Raw genomic sequence first — 19,997 nt, forward strand, 5'->3', positions numbered from 1 at the left:
TGCTGGCAAAAGGAGCCATAGAGGATGGTTCCACCGAGCACTGAGCGAGTCAGGGTTTTACAGCAGGTACTTCCTCGTCCCCAAAAAGGATGGCGGTCTAAGGCCCATTCTCAATCTCAGACATCTGAAACAGGGCCCTAATATAGCGATCATTCAGAATGATCACTTTGAAGCAGATCTTCCCGCAAATACGCCCGGGAGACTGGTTCTTTACCTCTGGATCTAAAAGACGCTTATTTTCACATCCAGATAGCCCCCCATCACAGACGATTCTTGAGATTCGCCTTGGAAGGGGTGGCATATCAATACAGGGTCCTTCCGTTCGGGCATTTTCTGGCTCCCCGCACTTTTACGAAGTGCGGCTCTCTCCCCTGAGACGGAGGGGTGTGCGTATACTGAACAACCTCCATGACTGGCCATCCTGGCCCAGTTGGAGGCGGAGCTAATATACCACAGATCCATTATCCTCAACCACTTAGAGTGCTTGGGGCTCAGGGTCAGTTTTACAAAGAGCTCATTATCTCCCAGCCAACGTGTGTTGTTCCCGGGGATAAATTTAGACTCGACCAACATGAGGGCCACAGTCACTGCAGAGCATTCTCTGGCTATTCAGCAACTTGTACAAGCCTTTACGCCCGGGGTTTCTCTGCTGCTCAGAACATTTCAGAGGATGCTAGTTCTGATGAGTTCAGCATCTCCAGCTCTGCAGTTCTGGCTGAAACTACGGGTCCCACCCCTAGCCTGTCACAACCCTGGCCCCTTGGACAAACCCTTGTTTCGTTCCAGCAGGGCATGGCAATTGGGGCAGTAGACAAGAGGAAGGTCATCTTCATAGATGTCTCCAAGATGGGTTGGGGAGCTCTGTGCGACAACCGTCTGGCCTTGCATGGACGGGCCTGGAAAGCGAGCTACATATCAATCGCCTAGAAATGATGGCGGTATATCAAGCTCTCCAGGATTTCCTTCCTCTCCTGGTGGGACAACATGTCTTGGTCAGGTCAGACAGTATGATGGTGGTGTCATTTATAAATCACCAGGGTGGCCTCTCTTTAAAGCCCCTCTTCATTCTAGCAAAAACCATCCTAGAGTGGGCCCAGTGCAACCTGCTCTCACTGAGAGAAGCACACATACAGGGCGTGCTGAACATAGGGGCGGACATGTTGTCCCGGAGCAACTTTCCCTCAGAGGAATACTCATTCCACCCCCGCTCAGTCCAGAGAATTTGGGATGTCTTTGGGAAGGCAGAGGTCAAACCCTTTGCCTCAGAAACCTTTATGATTCCCCAAGTGATCAGACAAGTCAGGGAAGGTGCTCACAAAGTCCTCCTGGTACCATGGTTCTCAGAGCTATCCCAGCTATCGCCCAGCAGGTCGAAGTACTCCCCCTTTTCAGGGCAAGTTGAGCACGCTCCCTTAGAGCTCAAGCATCAGCCTCGGGCCTGTAGCCATGTTATGCTAGAGTAGTAGGCCCTGACTAAGGCCTCCTCATCAGACCAGTCACATAGTTTTGTACTCCCCTTGTTTTAAGGGTAGAAAACAATATGATGAGTACACGGCTCATTATGGAAATGCAAACGAGTATTCCAAGCCTGCATACCTCTAGTGGCTATCTCTGCTGGAGTTGGATTTGCTACCAAGTAGTTGGCCCTCCTTGGGTCACCTTGAAAGCGATCCTCAGGGTTGAGCTAGGTTCCTGAGTGTCCTAGTTCCCTAGAATTGAGCAGATGTTACCAGGTATCTCAGGCTCCAACGAAGCCTCCCTGATACTAGCCCTGGAGTTCTAGATCTTTTCCAAGTAGTTGGCCCTCAAGCAGGACACCTAGACGCGCGGGAGTGGAGCATGCACGTCAGCTCACAACTGACAGTGACAGTGTTCATTCATAAAAATGTCCCGAAGAAAAGTATGCACTAGCGGGAGTTTTGTAGCTCCACTCCTGTTGGCTTTATTCTCGAGGGAATAAAAGTCTAATGCTGCGTTCACACCGAACGCGTCTGGGGCGTCTGAGGCGTCTGATTTACATGTTAAGTCAATGTAAACGCGCGTCTAGGTGTCCTGCAGCGCGAATCAAGCGTCTAGCGCGGCGCGAATCGGCCGTTGACGCGCAAATTGAGCGTCTGACGCCCAAACGCCCGAGTTGAAAAATCTGAACTTTGGCGTAAATTTGCGGCGCGTTAACCAATCAGGGACTCTACTTTGGTAGTAACGTGTTTATGATGTGATCAGTGGTGGAGAACAAAGATGTCGCTGTGTGTGGCCACCCTAAGCTCTATGATGTGTCATTATATTTTTATCGAGACAGGAATAAAAAGGACCTTGCCTGTAAGAGAATAAGCGAAGAAATCGGACAATATGGTTAGTTGTAAAACTTTTTGCATGATTTTAGCCGTTGCCCACCTTCTAGCTAGCAAAAGTAGGTCGGCATAACCGAGTTAAATTGCCGCTACTGGTTTCCAACTGACGAGATTATGTGTTTATTCAGAGGATCTGTGCAGAAAGAGATGAAAGCCCCTCCCATGACGAGAATTCGCGTCTGAACACACTTTGTTTAGACGCGCAAATTGAGCGAATTTTAAGCGCGTCTGAAGCGTCTGACTTCAAAATGTTCAAGCGTCCAACTAGACGCGTCTGGCACGAATTTGACGCCCCAGGCGCGTTCGGTGTGAACGCAGCATAACGTAAAGCTCGTGTGTGTATATATTTATATATTAAGGGATCTGAGTATCTGAGTAGACGGGAGTTCCCTTTCTCTCTTTCCCTAAAATACCTTGCGAATTATTACGAGCTATAATTCTTTTTTGTATTCTAAATATATTCAGTCTGTTCAAAAAATATATATTTATATAAGAACTGGCTGCATTTAATTTGAGGATTAAATGAAATATTGAATACATTAAATTCTGAGGAATTTAAAAGAAAATAAAGGAGACCATTCTGCCAAACCTGCCACCTCGTGTGCTTCAGGGCGCAGTGGTTTCCAGTGTTCCTCCAAGAAAGAGGAGGACTGTAGAGCGGTCAGTTCAGATGTTCCCTGCCGGTTCGCCGTTTCAGGGCACTGGTCTGACCATTCATCCAAAGAAAGTATCGCCACCCTTGGTCCCCCGCAGAAAGCTTGGGGATAGGGACAGGCGACACAACTGAAGTCTTTGTGGGGTAACACAGATCTGCGGACTGTAATTATCACCAAGAAGGCTTCGAAGAGGTCCTGATGCCAGTGGCGCGGGACATCGGAGGGCAGCCCCCTCCAGAGAGGGTTGGGTATTAAAATACTTGGTACCCATCCCTCTTTGGTGCCCTCAGGGGGCCGTTCTGCTAACCCTGCCACCCAGTGTGCTTCAGGGCACAGCGGTCTCCACCGACCCTCCGAGGAGGGCCGGTCATCACTTGATTCAGCTGTTCCTTGCCCGTTCGCCGCTTCAGGGTGCCGAGTCAAGTGCTCAAAAAACACCAGAGGCCAGTCTCGAGAGACTGGTTCCCTTAGTAAATAAAGCAGAATGGAAACCGCGCTCAAATATTTCAAAATGGGTGCTGCTCACAATAGAAAAGGGTTACAAATTCGGGTCTTGCCCACCCCAGTTTAATGGGGTCCTTCCCACAGTGGTGGCCCCCGAGCAGTCTCTGGTAATGGAACAGGAGTTTATGACGCTCTTGCAAAAAGGAGCTATAGAAGGAGTTCTCCTCCCAGCAAGCTGTCAGGGTTTTACAACCTATACTTCATTGTTCCAAGGAAGGATGGAGGGTTATCCCACAGATCAGGTCCGAGGACTGGTTTGTTGTGATAGACCTGAAAGATGCTTACTTTCATGTATCCATCCATCCTCAACACAGGAAGTTCCTCAGGTTTGCTTTCGGGGCAAAGCTTACCTGTACAGGGTTCTTCCCTTCGGCCTATCTCTATCACCCCGCATGTTCACGAAGTGCGTGGATGCAGCTCTGGCTCCGTTGAGACTCCAGGGCATCCACGTACTGAACTATATCGACGACTGGTTGATACTAGCTCAAACAGAACAGTTGGCAGTTCAACATTGAGATGTTGTTCTGTCGCACATGAAGAAGCTTGGGCTGAGGCTCAATGCCAAGAAAAGTGTGCTGGTTCCGAGTCAAATTACCAACTACTTAGGGGTAGTTTGGGACTCCACAACGATACAGGCATATTTATCCCCTATTCGTGTGAGTTCCATTCTCGGGACCGTGAAAGGGGTGAAGTTAGGCCAGTCACTCACTGTAAAACAGTTTCAGAGACTGTTGGGTCTTATGGCAGCTGCTTCCAATGTGATAACTTTTGGCCTTCTGCACATGAGACCCTTACAGTGGTGGCTCAGGACCAAGGGGTTTTCTCAGAGGGGGAAATCCTTTTCGCATGATCAAAGTCACGCAGCGATGCCTTCATGCTCTGGTCATGTGGAAAAAGCCTTGGTTCCTGTCCCAGGACCCGTGTTGGGGACTTCTCGTCGTCGCGTAATGCTTACGACGGATGCTTCCCTCACAGGCTGGGGGGCGATCATGAGTGGTCGCTCAGCTTAGGGTCTCTGGGAGGACCATCAGAGTTCCTGGCACATAAATCGGCTGGAAATGATGGCGGTATTTCTTGCAGTAAAATGTGGGAGCAGACGCCCTGTCAAGGCAGGGGCCGAGGCCCGGGGAATGGAGTCTCCACACCGAGGTGTGGAGCTCACTTTGGAAAACTTCGGTCGAGCTGAAATCGACCTATTTGCTTCAGGGGAATCAACCCAGTGTCCACTGTGGTTCTCCCTATCTCATTCAGCACCATTGGGTCTGGATGCCATGGTACAGACGTGGTCGAGGCTGTATGGATTTCCCCGTTCGCTCTGCTCCCAGGAGTTCTGGAGAAAGTACGCCAGGAAGGGGTCAGTCTAATATTGATAGCCCTGTACTGGCCAACCAAAATATGGTTCTCAGACCTAGTGTCATTTCTAGATGGCTCCCTGATGGAGCTTCCTCTCAGGCAGGACCTCCTGTCTCAAGCGGGCGGCATGATAATTCATCCACACCCAGAACTACGGAGACTGTGGGCCTGGCCTCTGAGGGGGCCAGGCTCATAGATGCTGCTCTCCCAACTGAGGTTGTGGAGACCATACTCCACTCCAGAGCTCCCTCCACGAGGAAGTGTATGCGGCCATTTCGGCCATGCTCCTCTGGGGGATTCCTCGGTAGATCGAGACCCCCTTTTTATATGCTTCCTCCGTGGTACTCTGAGGCTGAGGCCTTCAGTACGTACAAGGACTCCGGCCTGGGACTTGGCCGTGGTATTAGAAGGGTTAGCTGAGGCTCCCTTCGAACCACTAGAGGAAGTTTCAGAGAAATTCCTCACCCTTAAAGACCATATTTCTACTGGCTATTTCATCTCTTAAAAGAATAGGAGATCTTCAAGCACTTTCAGTTGCTTCTTTGTGTTTGGAATTCACACCTGGAATGGTCAAAGCGTTCCTGCACACTAGACCAGGCTATATGCCTAAGGTCCCCACCAACGTCCCAGGTCCCATCGTACTTCAGCCCTTCTATCTTCCTCCATTTACAACTTCGGATCAGGAGAAACTCAATCTGCTCTGCCCAGTGAGGGCTTTAGATGCATATGTCCATAGAGCTGCCCTGTGGGGCAAAACAGATCAATTGTTTGTGTGTTACGGGTCTCATAAGAAAGGAGGCCCAGCATCTAACCAGAGAATGAGCAAGTGGGTGGTCGAGGCTATCTCACTTGCTTATGAGGCGGCCGGACAGCCATCTCCATTAGCTGTCCGTGTCCACTCTACTAGGGGTATGGCGGCCTCAAAGGCCTTAATGTCAGGAGTATCCATTAATGACATATGTGGTTCTGCTGGATGGTCATCCCAGCACACATTTATTAGGTTTTACAACCTGGACGTAGGCTCCTCTCCGGGGTCCTCAGTTCTGTCTACAAGATAACAGACAGGTACTTGGTGATACGGCGTAGTTGGGATAGCGTTCCCATCACGTCATTGACGTAGCGTCGATAGTTCCCACGAAGGGAACGTCTCGGGTTACTGATGTAACCCTTGTTCCCTGAGTAAGGGAACAAGATGCTACGTCACGTTGCCGTACCCCCTGCATACCTGTGAGTGTCTTGCTTCAGACATATTCCAGAAGCTAGCGTTCTTTGTTCTGGGTATGCTTTATAGTTTCCTGGTCCGTGACGTCACCCACCTCTGACGTCTCATTTCCTCATTGGTTGGATACAGAGGTGCTTCACGAACACATCATACAGAGGGTTCCCATCACGTCATTGACGTAGCGTCTCGTTCCCTTACTCAGGGAACAAGGGTTACATCAGTAACCCGAGACGTTTTCTCAGGTTTTCAATTGGAAAAAGAGGGCAGACGACCATGATTCAAATGGGTATATCTTTAAAACCATTCAAAGTATGACTTTGACTAGGATATCATTTTAAAGCTTATTGTCTCATCTTTCCATTGATACCAAAAAAGTCAGATTAAATCAATAAATTCTTCACACCAGTTACACTTGCTTTGCACGTAAGTCTTGCGTTTAAGTAAGTCTAGACCTGAACAAAGACTTCTTCCCATAAAGAGTGTAGCTGGAGATTGACATGTGGTTGAGTGAGCTGAGTTTCTATAGGCCAAGAGAAAGTTTGCAATCTTTTCTTGCAGTGGTACTCTCTCTACTGATGTAAAAATGTCACCTAGCAATTATACAGTAAAGGTTCTGTGAGACACTGTTTACATCTTAATAATGACCAACAAAGAGAAGCAAGAAGCAAAAAGAGGAAAGAAGCAGAGGCCTGTTATGCTGATAGCCACTGAAAGCATGCTTTATCTGATGCAAGCAGGGGAAGCCATGCACAAAAAAAATTAAAAAATAAAAAATAAAATGTAACTCCTGCTTTGTTAACTGTCACAAAAGATAAATAATTATTAATTCATGTGCCTTAGAGATACAGACCTGGGCAGTGGGGAATTTATTAGTAAATTAGGGCAGTGTGCTAAATTGGCATCTGATTAATCGATTTGGGGCCTAGAGACATTTAAATAATCCCAGTGGAAAGATTATTAAAATAAGTGATAGAACTGTGAATCACAGTCATGTGGCCTGCTGTCTGTTGAGTATACTTGGATAACATATTTAAAGTAAAATCTCTCTAACAGTACAGACTGTCTTAAATAAAGCACTATAAAATGCAAAGATTGACTTAGCACAAATTCTACATAAAGTATGCACAAGACAAGTTTAATTTGTTTCCTTCATTATTCGGTTTTTAAAATGATAACTTCTCACTCTAAGCATGACTTAAATATGTAGAATGTGTAACCAAGCTAAATTAAGCTAACTTTAAAAAAGGGAAGAAACATTTAAACACAGAGAATACCAAGTGTCTGTCAGTTAGTTATAGCATAGATAAAATAGTTAATTTCCAACTTTTTCTCGCAATTCTGACTGTTAGAATTGCCCCATCGCTATTCACTATTCCTACATTAGTCCACTTGAAGGAGTGAATGAGTGAATTCGGACAGAGTGCGCCAGATGTGATGCTGTTTTGTCTTTGTGCTTTGCTTGTTGATTAAATAAATAAAATAAAATAAAATAAAATAAAATAAAATAAAATAAAATAAAATAATAAAAATTCTGACAGTATGGTTGTGATTGCTTTATGTAATGCACCTGCACGAGTATTTCCCGCAAATTAGTATTAGCAATTACAAGATTTGCTGCTTCACTATGTCGTGCTTTCGTGAAATTATATATATTGTTCTTCGAATTATAGTACAAGTGAGAGAACAACAAAATGAAGATTTCTGAGAACAACGAATATAGTAGCCTTGAAAGTTTGTTAACATGGGGATGTGTAGCCTACAACACTCACATATAAACGTAAAAAAATTAAAATAAACGAATGAAAGCCTTGTGTTATCCATTGCTGCACACAAATGAGGTAAGCTGTGTGTTTTACTTACATCATCTGCCGTGTGCACGTTAACTGTTAACTGTTAACATGTCACTGTTAATATGGGCGCCGAAAAAAATATGCTCTGCTGACTCATTCGGTGTGAAACCACGGTGCATTGTGGGTATTCTCCAGCCGTTGAGTGCGCACCGGTTATACACTCGTTACTGCGGTGCATTGTGGGATTGAATGAGCACTTGACAACGTTCACTATGGTTTCGTACACCACTACAAATGGCTGTTCCCTCAAATAGTGCCCTATTTAAGGGTATAAGGGGAAATGAAGGTGAACGCAGTTGAATCATCCATCCACTTCCCTACAGTGTATCATGCAGGTATAAATTTGTTTAAACTTTTATTAAATTGTTTAATTAAGGTTTATACATGCTGGTTTTCATGACAGAGCTCAAGATAATTGGTTTCATTACTAGTAATGGAGCTGCTAGTTTGCAAATGTTTAAATGATTATTAAACAGCCAGCCCTCTCGGTGCACCGAGTGTCCGAATTCACTAACTCGTTTTCATTCACTTCTTCAAGTGGACTATGTTAGTGGACTAATATAGGAAATAGTGAATGAGGGTATAGGGGGTGATTTGGGACACAGCCAACGTATGCCTGTTCTTCACTGAGTCATTTGTGGACTAAATGTGCACAGAGCGCCCTCCGGCTGCAAGTATGATTTGAAAACACAGTATCCAGTGCTCATAGTAATGACAGTAAATATTGAGTAAATATTACTCCTCTGTATAGAAAATTGACATAAACATATGAGAATCCATCAATACTTCTCCAAATGTGCATGCTTTTAAGCTTAAATCCCTGATGGATGTTGTTTTGTCAAAGGTAACGACTCACTTTTTCATATTTATAACTTCTGATGCATAGGCTATTAACAAATTACGGTCACTATAAGAGTAAAACAGAGATCAAAATGTGAAGCTTGAGTCTTAGATCTTTTTAATGATGTAGTTTGTCAACTGCACATTAACAAAGTATATTAAAATAGAAAACCATAATTTGGTTAGAGACATAAGACTTCTTTTAAAAACATTATAATAGTAATGTGTCCAATCTTTTGACTGGTACTGTAATTTAAATTATAATAGGCCTATACAAAATTTTCTTTGCATATGCAATGATACACATGCATGAGATCACAAAAATCATGTTTTTTTTGTTTGTCAAGAGTGGACATTATATTTACGTTAATACAGCTGAAACGATCCTGTTATCAAAGGGTTTTTTCACATAGCCTACCTGACTGAAAGGACTCATTATGCGGGTCATTATGTAGGTCATTATGCAGATCTTTGTCTTCTTAGGTGTGAATCACAGCATTATTCATGAAGATTCACGCCTCCATGCATACTGTGTTTCTTGGCAAATGTGTCTTACAAAATGTATATCAATATACTGTTTTATATGAACGAGTATTTTTACATCATTTTGAAGCAAAAACTCTAGTCTACAACCTCCAATACCCAGAAGCCTTGTGAACACATATATAATATTAGTTTTGTGGCCTTATTTCAGTGACTAAAGTTTTTAGTTTTTTCAATAACCATGTGTAACCCGTGTGGCTCGCTTATGCCCAGCGTGATGTGCGGCCAGCGACACCGGGTATTAAAACTTGGTCTGCGTTGTGTTACGTTGTGTTGAATGAAGAGACAGACATGGGACAGCAAGCAGCCGATTCACTGGATCTTTTTACTGTATCAATAGAGACATAAGCAGCCTCAGATCGAGTGGCCCTTATAACACTCTCTTCCATTGAATCACAGTTCAAATGGGCAAAACATGAACATAAGGAAAATATATACAGAAAAACATACCTGTATCAATAGAGACATAAGCAGCCTCAGATCGAGTGGCCCTTATAACACTCTATAAAACAAATATGGTGCGCCTCCATTACCATGTGCTTGTTTCACATAAAAGACAGAAATATTCCTCAAAGAATGTAAAATGACAAAAATAATCCCAAGGATAGATAAAATAGTACTTTACACATAAGTCTGGGTGGAAATACAGATATAAAAGATATAATTAACATAAGGATTAAATAAAATTAACAGGATGACAAAAGAAACCTACCTCTTCCATTGAATCACAGTTCAAAAGGGAAGAGGAGACAGGACGGGAAATTAGGTCATACTGTGACCTCGCATCACTTAAAGGAGAAGCGCACCTTTAGATCAGGTATCATAAAACATATAAAAGAACAATTTTGTGTGAACTATAACAATATTTACTAGTATACTTTGTATACCTGTTACACTCACCCCCCAGAATTTACACAAAATTCCACAGAGTATAACAAAAACAAGAGCACAGGTCATGAGAATGACTTGGTCTACACTCCAGAAAAAAACAGTGAAGACTATCAACATGAAAAGTTACCCAACTAAGGGATACAAACATGAAAGAAGCTGGCCAAACCACTACACATGTTGTAGGCATACCAAAGTGCCTTTTACACTTTGAAAAACTCAGACCATTTGCTTAAACAGTATACACATGAGAAAATACAATACTTTACACTCAGTAGTATCAAAGAGCAATGCTATACACAGATTTAAACATGAATAACAGGAGATATGGACTCCACACCAAGTAAGGTCTCGAGTTGAACCATTGACTCAATCAGCCTACGAACAGGCTTAATTACTCTACCAAGCCTGGTAATGTAACGATTGTCAGGGTTATTGTCAACCACAGGATCATACAAATCTGTAGAAACGGGGACAGTAGGTGAAAAAGCACTAGCTACAGTGTCAGGGTCAACAATAGATAAATCAGCTTGTGCTTCAGAAACATCTTGAAAAGAATGAGATGAGACCCAAGAAGCTGTACAATCATCATCATACACAGCCATGTGAGAAATGACAGATAGAGACTCTGCATGTGACAAAGCATTAGTGACAGGTATTGTTGGCTCAGTTACATCACATACAGATCGAGAAGTTGAGGAGCAAGGACCATCACCAGTACATTCACCAACAGAAAACTCAAACTCTGTTGTAGGCAAAGGAAGAAAGTTAACTGGCAACAAGAGATTCCGATGTACCACTTTCTCATGACCAGATCTGTCACGGATCTTATAAATGTGCAGGGAAGGTTTGGAAGCGACAACGGAGTACATGGTGGGTTCCCATTTATCTGCAAGCTTCCGTTTACCTCGACAGCCTTTGTTTGCGATGAGAACTTGATCACCAATTGACAGAGGCAATCCCTTGACTCTCTTGTTGTATTGATCAGACTGGTGTTTCTGTTCTGCAGTAGAATTCTTTTGAGCCAGCACCATAGCAGACTGTAGATCACTGACAAGAGATTGTACATAGTCATTGTAATCACAGATTGACTCATCACGAAGCACACTTGAAAACATGAGGTCAACAGGTAATCTCGGCACCCTTCCAAACATCAGGTAAAAAGGGGCAAATCCAGTTGTTTCATGGGCAGTGCAGTTATACACGAATGTCATCGTTTGCACTAACTGTGGCCACTTTTGTTTAGATCTGGGTGGAAGCGATCTCAACATGTTACCTAATGTTCTGTTAAACCTCTCAGTTCCACCATTTCCCATGGGGTGGTACGGGGAAGTTCGTGACTTGTCGATACCAGCAAGATCAAGGAGCTCTACTATCAGCTCGCTCTCAAAATTTGCTCCCTGGTCCGAATGAATACGCTGAGGGAAGCCATAAACACAGAAGAAGCCATCCCAGAGTTTCTTCGCAACACTCTTAGCCGATTGGTTCTGGCATGGAAAAGCGTGAGTTAGCTTGGTGAAATGATCCGTGATTACCAAGACATCCACAGATTTATTGTGCCTATCCTCGGCGGACCAGAAATCAATACAAACGAGCTCCAATGGGGCAGTAGTCTTGATGTTCTCCAAGGGTGCTCTTGCAGCTGGCTCTGGAGTTTTACTCAGGACACAACGGGTACAAGTCTTGACGTAATCACGAACATCACTTTCCATCCCAGGCCAATAAAACCTCTGGCGGGCTAAAGACAGTGTACGTGGCTGGCCCTGGTGACCGGCCAAATCATGAACACCAGAGAGAGCTTGCTGTTTCAGGGATTCAGGAAGGACGAACTGAATTCTCTTATGCTTTGTGAGTGGATCTTTGATGGCTCTGTACAGAATGCCATTGAGCAAAAAGAGTTTGTCCCACTGCTTTAAAATCTTTAATACACGCAAATCCTCATTCACACGCTCGTGCCTGGATGGTCTGCGCTTCCTGCTGACATAGAAGGACACCCGTGAAATAACTGCGTCTTTGTGTTGCTGAGACTGCAGTTCAGACAATGAAAAAGCATGGGAGACATCTTGACAGGCATGAATTAAAGAGCTCATGTGATCAGCTAGGGATGTTGCTCTGGATACTGCTCCTAAATCCCAATCACCACAAGATGACAAGATGGACGACACATCCTCAGCAGTCATGGAAACATCCATTTCAGAGTTTTGATCGCGTTCAGTGCCAAGTGTTTGCGGCTGGCACGTGAGATGGAATGCTCTCTGTACAGAATCATGTTCCACACTGTGTACATGCTTCAGCAGCTCGGAGTAAGGCTCGGTCAGAATTCGCTGACTCACCGGCTTGACAAACGGGTCACGACTGAGTGCATCTGCCACAACATTTAACCTTCCAGGGATGTACTTGATCTTAAAGTTGTACGGGGCAAGTTTTGAAACCCAGCGCTGCTCACATGCATCCAGTTTAGGTTTTGTCATGATGTACATGAGCGGATTATTATCGGTCCATACAGGGAACTCATAGCCTTTAAGCCAATGGCTGAACTTGTCACATACGGACCATTTCAAGGCCAAGAACTCCAGCCTGTGAGCAGAGTAATTGGCTTGGCTGTGGTTCAAAGACTTGCTGGCGAACGCTATAGGACGTGCTTTATCCTCGCCAACAGTAACTTGAGAGAGCACGAAGGGACGCTCAAAGTCAGGGTGGGCCAACACCACGCTCTCGACAAGGGCTCTCTTTAACTCCTCGAAGGCAACATCACAGTCAGGAGTCCAGTCATGAGGAGTCAACTCACGGAAAGTGCCATTACTATTACGACGACTTCTGCCTTTCACCAAACACTTTTGACCAGCAGTCAACTTGAACAATGGCTTTGCGATTTGTGAGCAGCCAGGGATGAAGCTCTGGTAGTAAAGAACCATGCCCAGAAACGATCTAATTCTCTTTGGCAAAGGTGTGCTGCCATCCTCTTTCATTAGGTCTTTCTTCTGAAAGGCAGCAATGACTGCAACCTTATCTTCATCCACTGAAACTCCTGAACCACTGATCACATGGCCCAAAAACTTGATGGAACGCCTGAGGAAGTGACACTTTTTTGGAGCCAACTTCAAATTACTTGCTCTCAACCGTGCAAACACCACTTCTAAGCGTTTCAATGCCTCTTCTTCAAAACAGGCGAAAACCAGCAAATCATCGAGATAGCAAAGGAGGCTGGAAAAGTTAAGATCTCCAAATACGCTGAGCATCATGCGCATAAAGGATGCTGGACTGTTACACAGGCCCTGGGGGAGACGGTTATATTCATATAAGCCCATGGGCGTTGTGAATGCTGTGTAATGCCGATCAGATACATGGAGTGGGACGTTATAAAATCCAGATGTTCAAATCCACAGAGCTGAATAGAAGATTGCCACCAAGAGCGGCCAGGCAATCCGCCTGATGGGGCAAAGGATGAGCATCTTTTATAGTCTTTGCATTAAGCCAGCGAAAATCAGTGCAGACTCTTAACGATCCATCCTTCTTCCAAACCATTACCAAGGGAGATGCGTACTCGCTAACTGATTTGCTGATAATGCCTTTTCTTCCATTTCAGAAAGAACTTCTCGCAACTTATGGTAGTGGGCAGGAGGGATTCGGCGGTAGGGCAGACGGAAAGGACGTTCATCACATAAATGTATCCTGTGTATGAAGTCTTTCGCCTCTCCACAATCAAGTCGGTCAATGGAGAAAACATCACGATAAGACACAATAACACTTGCCAACTTCTCCTTCCATAAGTCGGAGACTTCACACTCATCGATATTAATGTCTTCCAAGCCGTACTCGTGCAATAACCTAACAGGATCGACAGATGCACAGGCTTGGGGAAAGCCATATCAGGAACATCATGAGATCTGCACAGGCTTTGCGTGACAGTAACATCCTCCACTGCCGAACAAGGAGACACATCAGCCAGCTTAGCATTGCGACGAAGAGTTATTGGAGATTGTGTGGGGTTCAAAATCTTCATCGGCACCCATCGATCACCCCACATAGGGCTCACTACGCGTCCCACAAGAACATGACGGGGTGTTGAACGTGAAGAAGTGGGTTCAACGATGACTGTGCTTCCTGGGGAAACATTAACATTAGCAGGAAGTTTTCCCCAGACCAGGTGTTCACTTCTGGGAAGTAAGGTAACTGCTTGACAGAGCTTCACCGTGCCAAGCTTAACAGGTTGGCGAGGACCAGACCAACGAGAAATACAGCTCAAAAGCTCAAGGAACTCTTCAGACTCAGGATTGCTGTTTTCACATGAAATTACTTCCCAGTACTTCTTTTCGGCTTTCATCTTCTTAAGCACACATTTGATAACGTTACTGCCGATGATGAACTCATCTTTCTGTCCAGGCACTACTAAAGTAGGTACGATGAACTTGAATCCATAGACTTCGATTTCCAGGTCATATGTGCACTTAGGCTGAATAGTAAGACCACCACAGCCCACTAGGACCACGTTACCAGGAACTACTGAAGGTTGCGAAAGAACTCCTTCGGCACGCAACTTGGATTCACTCTCCGTACTCAGGGTGCAAGCCATACTGCCAGAATCTAGCAAACCATTCAGTACAGACTGGCCACTGACAGTCACAGGAGCATAAAACAGTTCACTTGCTCCATCGATTCTCTGAGATCCCACATACAGCACTGTTTTGTCAGGTGGCTGCAACTTGCAACTATTTACAAAAATCTCATGTGGGTCCAACTCATCTTTTAGGGGAAGTACATCACTGCCCATGCTGCCCCCTTCCACACATGGGCTATCTAGTTTAACTGAGTGGCAGAAGAATGAGGCTCAAAGCTTGTCTTCTTTGGACAATCACTCTTAAAGTGTCCAGGCTTGAAGCAGTTATGGCAAAGCCTCTGCCGCATGCAATGAGAATGTGTAGTGTGCTCTTTAGATCGACATTCTTTACATGCTGGGCTCACACTAGGCTTGGGGTCTGATGTTCTGACGTGACATCCAGGATTGGACGAGGACAGTGAGAGAGAGAACTTTATCCATCATGCCGACTAACTGTTGCATACTATTGTTAGGCGTAAAAGGAACAGCGTTAGGGTTGAGCTGACCATTTGAACACGATGACTGACCTGAGGAGGGTTCAGGCTGTTTGGGAGAACTCAATACAGGATCGTCACGGACAGTCACAGTGTCCCGATGGCAGGCGAACACAGGTGAGTAACGTTGGGTTCTAGCAGAAGTTCTTTTCAGGTTCCTGCGGTGACAATCCAGTCGTTCTTGAACCTCAGCAGTACTCCACTGTTCAGCAGGCTTGAACTGAAAAGACAAAGCAAGGCCAGGATCTGGACAGTGAGAGACAAACATCATAACAGCTTCAGCTGCAGGATCCTCAACACACTTGTTGCGTCTACGTAAACACTCATCAGCCACATCGATCGCCTTATTCAGCCGAATCCAGTAGTCCATTGGACTCTCGTCCACCTTAGGAAGAGTGTTGTAGAAGTCAGCCATAGGCATGTTCGAGTAAGTTAACTCGCTGAAATTACGTTTCAGTATATCGAACACTGTAGCGGGGAGCACTGCAGTGGTCTGCCCTGGGAAGCTACGTAAGGACACTTTGACCACGTCCCTTGCTTTTCCGGCCAATCTGCTCAAAATGAGATCAGAAGCAGTTTCATCAATGCATTTCTTACTGTTCAAATAACTGTACATCATGTCCTCCCATTCGTGCACAGTAAATGAATCACTTCGATCACCTCTAAAGAATGGTGGAGGTGTCACATCATGTTGGACAATCACTTTTAACTTTGACTTATCACAGTCATCTGAATGCTGCACATTTGACTTAGATTGCATTTGGCTGGGATGTTGTGTTAAGTTGAGACTGGCCGAAATGCTTTCGCCAATTTTCTGAGCTAAATCAGAAATAAAACCGCCTAAGGACTCTGAAGTAAAAACATTATCATCATTTGAACGTGCAAAAGGTGTGGAACAGGCAGTAGGGCCCACTGAGGCACCAATAGCTGAATCAGATGCATGTACATGGTCAATTTCTGCATTAAAGAATGCCCTTCTCCCAAAACATTGAGGTGGAGTTTCAGACGTTTTGTCCGGATGACTAAACACAGCCCCACTACCCCTGCCTAATGGAAACATGGCGTTAGGTTGTTGCACAGAGCTAAAGTTATCTTGACTAACAGTGTCCTCAAACATGACTCAACTTGAATAGTAAACGACAAGAGTTATGCAGAAAATGGAATTAAAAGCATTAAAGACACAACATAGTATGCTGAAAAAAATATATACACTTTGCAGAAACACATGTAATAAAGCTCTTTCAAAGCAGTTCAGTGTGACGTCTCACGCACGGAGAGAGAAAAAAAAACTTACGTATGTGACGATCACAAAAACCTCCGCTATTATGAGCGTGCAGCAGCGCAAAGAACAGTTCAGCATACAGTTGCACGGAGAATGATAAAAAAAAAAAAGTTCCACGTGACGATCAAACTCCTTTATAATGAGTGTTCAGTTTCACGGAACAGTTCAACACACATCAAAGTGTATATGCAGCGAATAGTAGTCGATAGAAACAAAACAGTTCTCAACCATACCTCACAAAAAGCAATCGTTCGATTAAAGCCGTCCTACTTGATGTGAGCAGCAGATAGAGTGAACTGGTCGAGCACAGGTGACGAGATGAAACGAGCTGCAGCCTCTGCGGTCAGCGAAACACTCCTCCAGCGATTCGGAACAGCACACCCGTTGTCTGTTGAAGCAGCAACTCCGGCGATCAGTGAACAGCCGATCATGCGAAACCCAAGGTTCACGGCACCACGTGTAACCCGTGCGGCTCGCTTATGCCCAGCGTGATGTGCAGTCAGTGACACCGGGTATTAAAACTTGGTCTGCGTTGTGTTACGTTGTGTTGAATGAAGAGACAGACACGGGACAGCAAGCAGCCGATTCACTGGATCTTTTTACTGTATCAATAGAGACATAAGCAGCCTCAGATCGAGTGGCCCTTATAACACTCTCTTCCATTGAATCACAGTTCAAAAGGGCAAAACATGAACATAAGGAAAATATATACAGAAAAACATACCTGTATCAATAGAGACATAAGCAGCCTCAGATCGAGTGGCCCTTATAACACTCTATAAAACAAATATGGTGCGCCTCCATTACCATGTGCTTGTTTCACATAAAAGACAGAAATATTCCTCAAAGAATGTAAAATGACAAAAATAATCCCAAGGATAGATAAAATAGTACTTTACACATAAGTTTGGGTGGAAATACAGATATAAAAGATATAATTAACTAGGGCTGGGCGATATATCGCATGCGATTCTCACGCGCATTTCGTCAGTAAAGCCGGTTCCCTGATTACCGCTAAATCGCCATCACCTGCTTTCAAATGGAGCGCCATTTAATAGCCAGAGCCGTAGTTCACTGATAAGCCACGTTCATATCGCAGATGAATCGCCTTCGATAATGAACGCGATATTTGCGTGGCTTATCAGTGAACTACGGCTCTGTCTATTAAATGCCGCACCATTTGAAAGCAGGTGATGGCGATTTAGCGGTAATCAGGGAACCGGCTTTACTGACGAAATGCGCGTGAGAATCGCATGCGATATATCGCCCAGCCCTATAATTAACATAAGGATTAAATAAAATTAACAGGATGACAAAAGAAACCTACCTCTTCCATTGAATCACAGTTCAAAAGGGAAGAGGAGAGACAGGACGGGAAATTAGGTCATACTGTGACCTCGCATCACTTAAAGGAGAAGCGCACCTTTAGATCAGGTATCATAAAACATATAAAAGCACAATTTTGTGTGAATTATAACAATATTTACTAGTATACTTTGTATATCTGTTACACATGCATAAATGTTATTCCTTCAAAAATACAAACATGTACATTAGGGGTGACCCTGAATAGTGGACGATTCGAATCTTCGAAAGGAAGAGCCTGATTCGACTACCAATCTCACAGTCGAATCGTCGCAGAGGTGTTATGAGACGAGATATGGGGGCGCTCAATATCTGATTTTATATAGATGTACCGGTTCTTTCCAATAGGTCAACATACAGCCTATTATGTTAATACTATAAATAAAAATGTGAAAAGAAAGAAGCTTTTAATAAATATTTTTAATGTGCGTGAATAAATCCAACCACCCCTCTGCCAGATTTAAGTTTCACTTCCATGATTCGTGACCGATAGAGGAGCATCTTTGCGGCAGGAATTAAATCTTTAACAATGTCCTGGATAAAGTGTACAATTGGATGCACTTTGAAATGGTAAAAGATGATCCAAAAAAACGTATGTTTTGGCAAGTTGTGCCAACGGCTCATGTCCTAGAACTCAACAACGACAAACACTGCAGCGCGCTTCTGCCGGCCAACGAGTTGACTATAGCGCGCTATTTGAAAAGACTCAAAGGGACACAGGCAGATTGCGTGAAAGACTGGATTTTTCTCTCTCAATCAGGTAGGGTAGCTACAAGTGATTTCAAACTATTTCAGCCGGATGTAATATGATTTTTGGATGTTGTGAATGTTTAGCTTAAAAGACTGCCACTCCAGTTTAGCGTTTATTGCCTCTGCAGTTAAAAAGACAAAGTTGACAATTCTGGCTATACTTTCGTTATTTTAATAATTTCTTTAAATTTTAATTTATTTATTGATCACTCTGGGTTATTTAATTTAACTATTTGTGTCTTGTGTTTTGAATATATGCTGCACTTCAGGCATTTTGCACTTTGACTTGATCATTTTTTAAAGGGTTACTTCAGGATTTAGCATTAAGCTTTGTATTAGTAGAATACCACTAGTATTTTCGAATTAGCGTGCTTTCCCCCTTCATATCAGCCCGAGATGAGAGATTTATGCATTTTTATTCTGTAAAAAAGCCTCCGATGATGCAAAAATCGTCATTTTGCATCATCGGAGGCTTTTTTGGCCAGAGGCTTAAAACTACAGCCAGTAATAGCAGGTAGTTCCGCATTTTTTCACCACGCCCCATACATATGCGCTTTTGAGGTTACTCACGGACATAAGGTGCGTTCACGCGGCCTCGTAATTCCTGTAGTTACGAGATTCTAGCTTGTAAAATGCGTTCACGTCCTCGTAGAGATCGTAATTACAGCTTGTAAGCTGGGAGTTTTCTGAAAGCTCCCACATGTACCACGTGGCCGCTGTACCACCTGACCGCCGTAGATTCATTTAGGCATTGATAGTGATGCCATGGAAACGCTTAATTCCCAGTCAAAGGACGTGAACAGCTCCGAATATAACGTCACGTGTTGCCATTTCAAGATACCGGTAAATACGAGGTGACGTGAAGGCAGCTATAGATCAAAGATTTTATCAAAAGTGGGTGTCAATTATATTTTTAAGCTTACAGTAATTCACTTTATTTTGTCTGCACTACATCAGTGGTTCATCTCGCAAATGTATCGGTCTCTTGCAGTCATCTCAACCAATACAGCAACAGGCTTTTGTGGTAAAGTTAGCATAAATAGATAAATAAACTCAGTTTTACAGAACAGAGGCTTTACTTTGATAACGGTCAACTTATATGCAACTTATATGTAATTGTCTATCTAACGTTACTTTGCTAAGTTTGCAGTTTTACTGCTACCTACAACACTACATATAGGCTACTGTGTTATCAGTCTAGTATCAGCGAGTCTTACCTCTAGGCGAATACGCTTAGTACCAGATGTCCAGGCTGTTCGTCCTCTGGGAAAGTGAATATCGATGGTATCGCGGTGTCCTTCA

General features: G+C 44.0%; 1 pseudogene; it reads right to left on the reverse strand.

Annotated features, from left to right (window-relative positions):
* Positions 1-410, reverse strand: part of LOC125260689 — an 8,443-nt pseudogene extending 8,033 nt beyond the window's left edge.
* Between the last annotated feature and the right edge of the window lie 19,587 nt (positions 411-19,997).

The sequence above is a fragment of the Megalobrama amblycephala genome, linkage group LG24 (genome assembly GCF_018812025.1).
Source record: "Megalobrama amblycephala isolate DHTTF-2021 linkage group LG24, ASM1881202v1, whole genome shotgun sequence".
NCBI lineage: Eukaryota > Metazoa > Chordata > Actinopteri > Cypriniformes > Xenocyprididae > Megalobrama > Megalobrama amblycephala.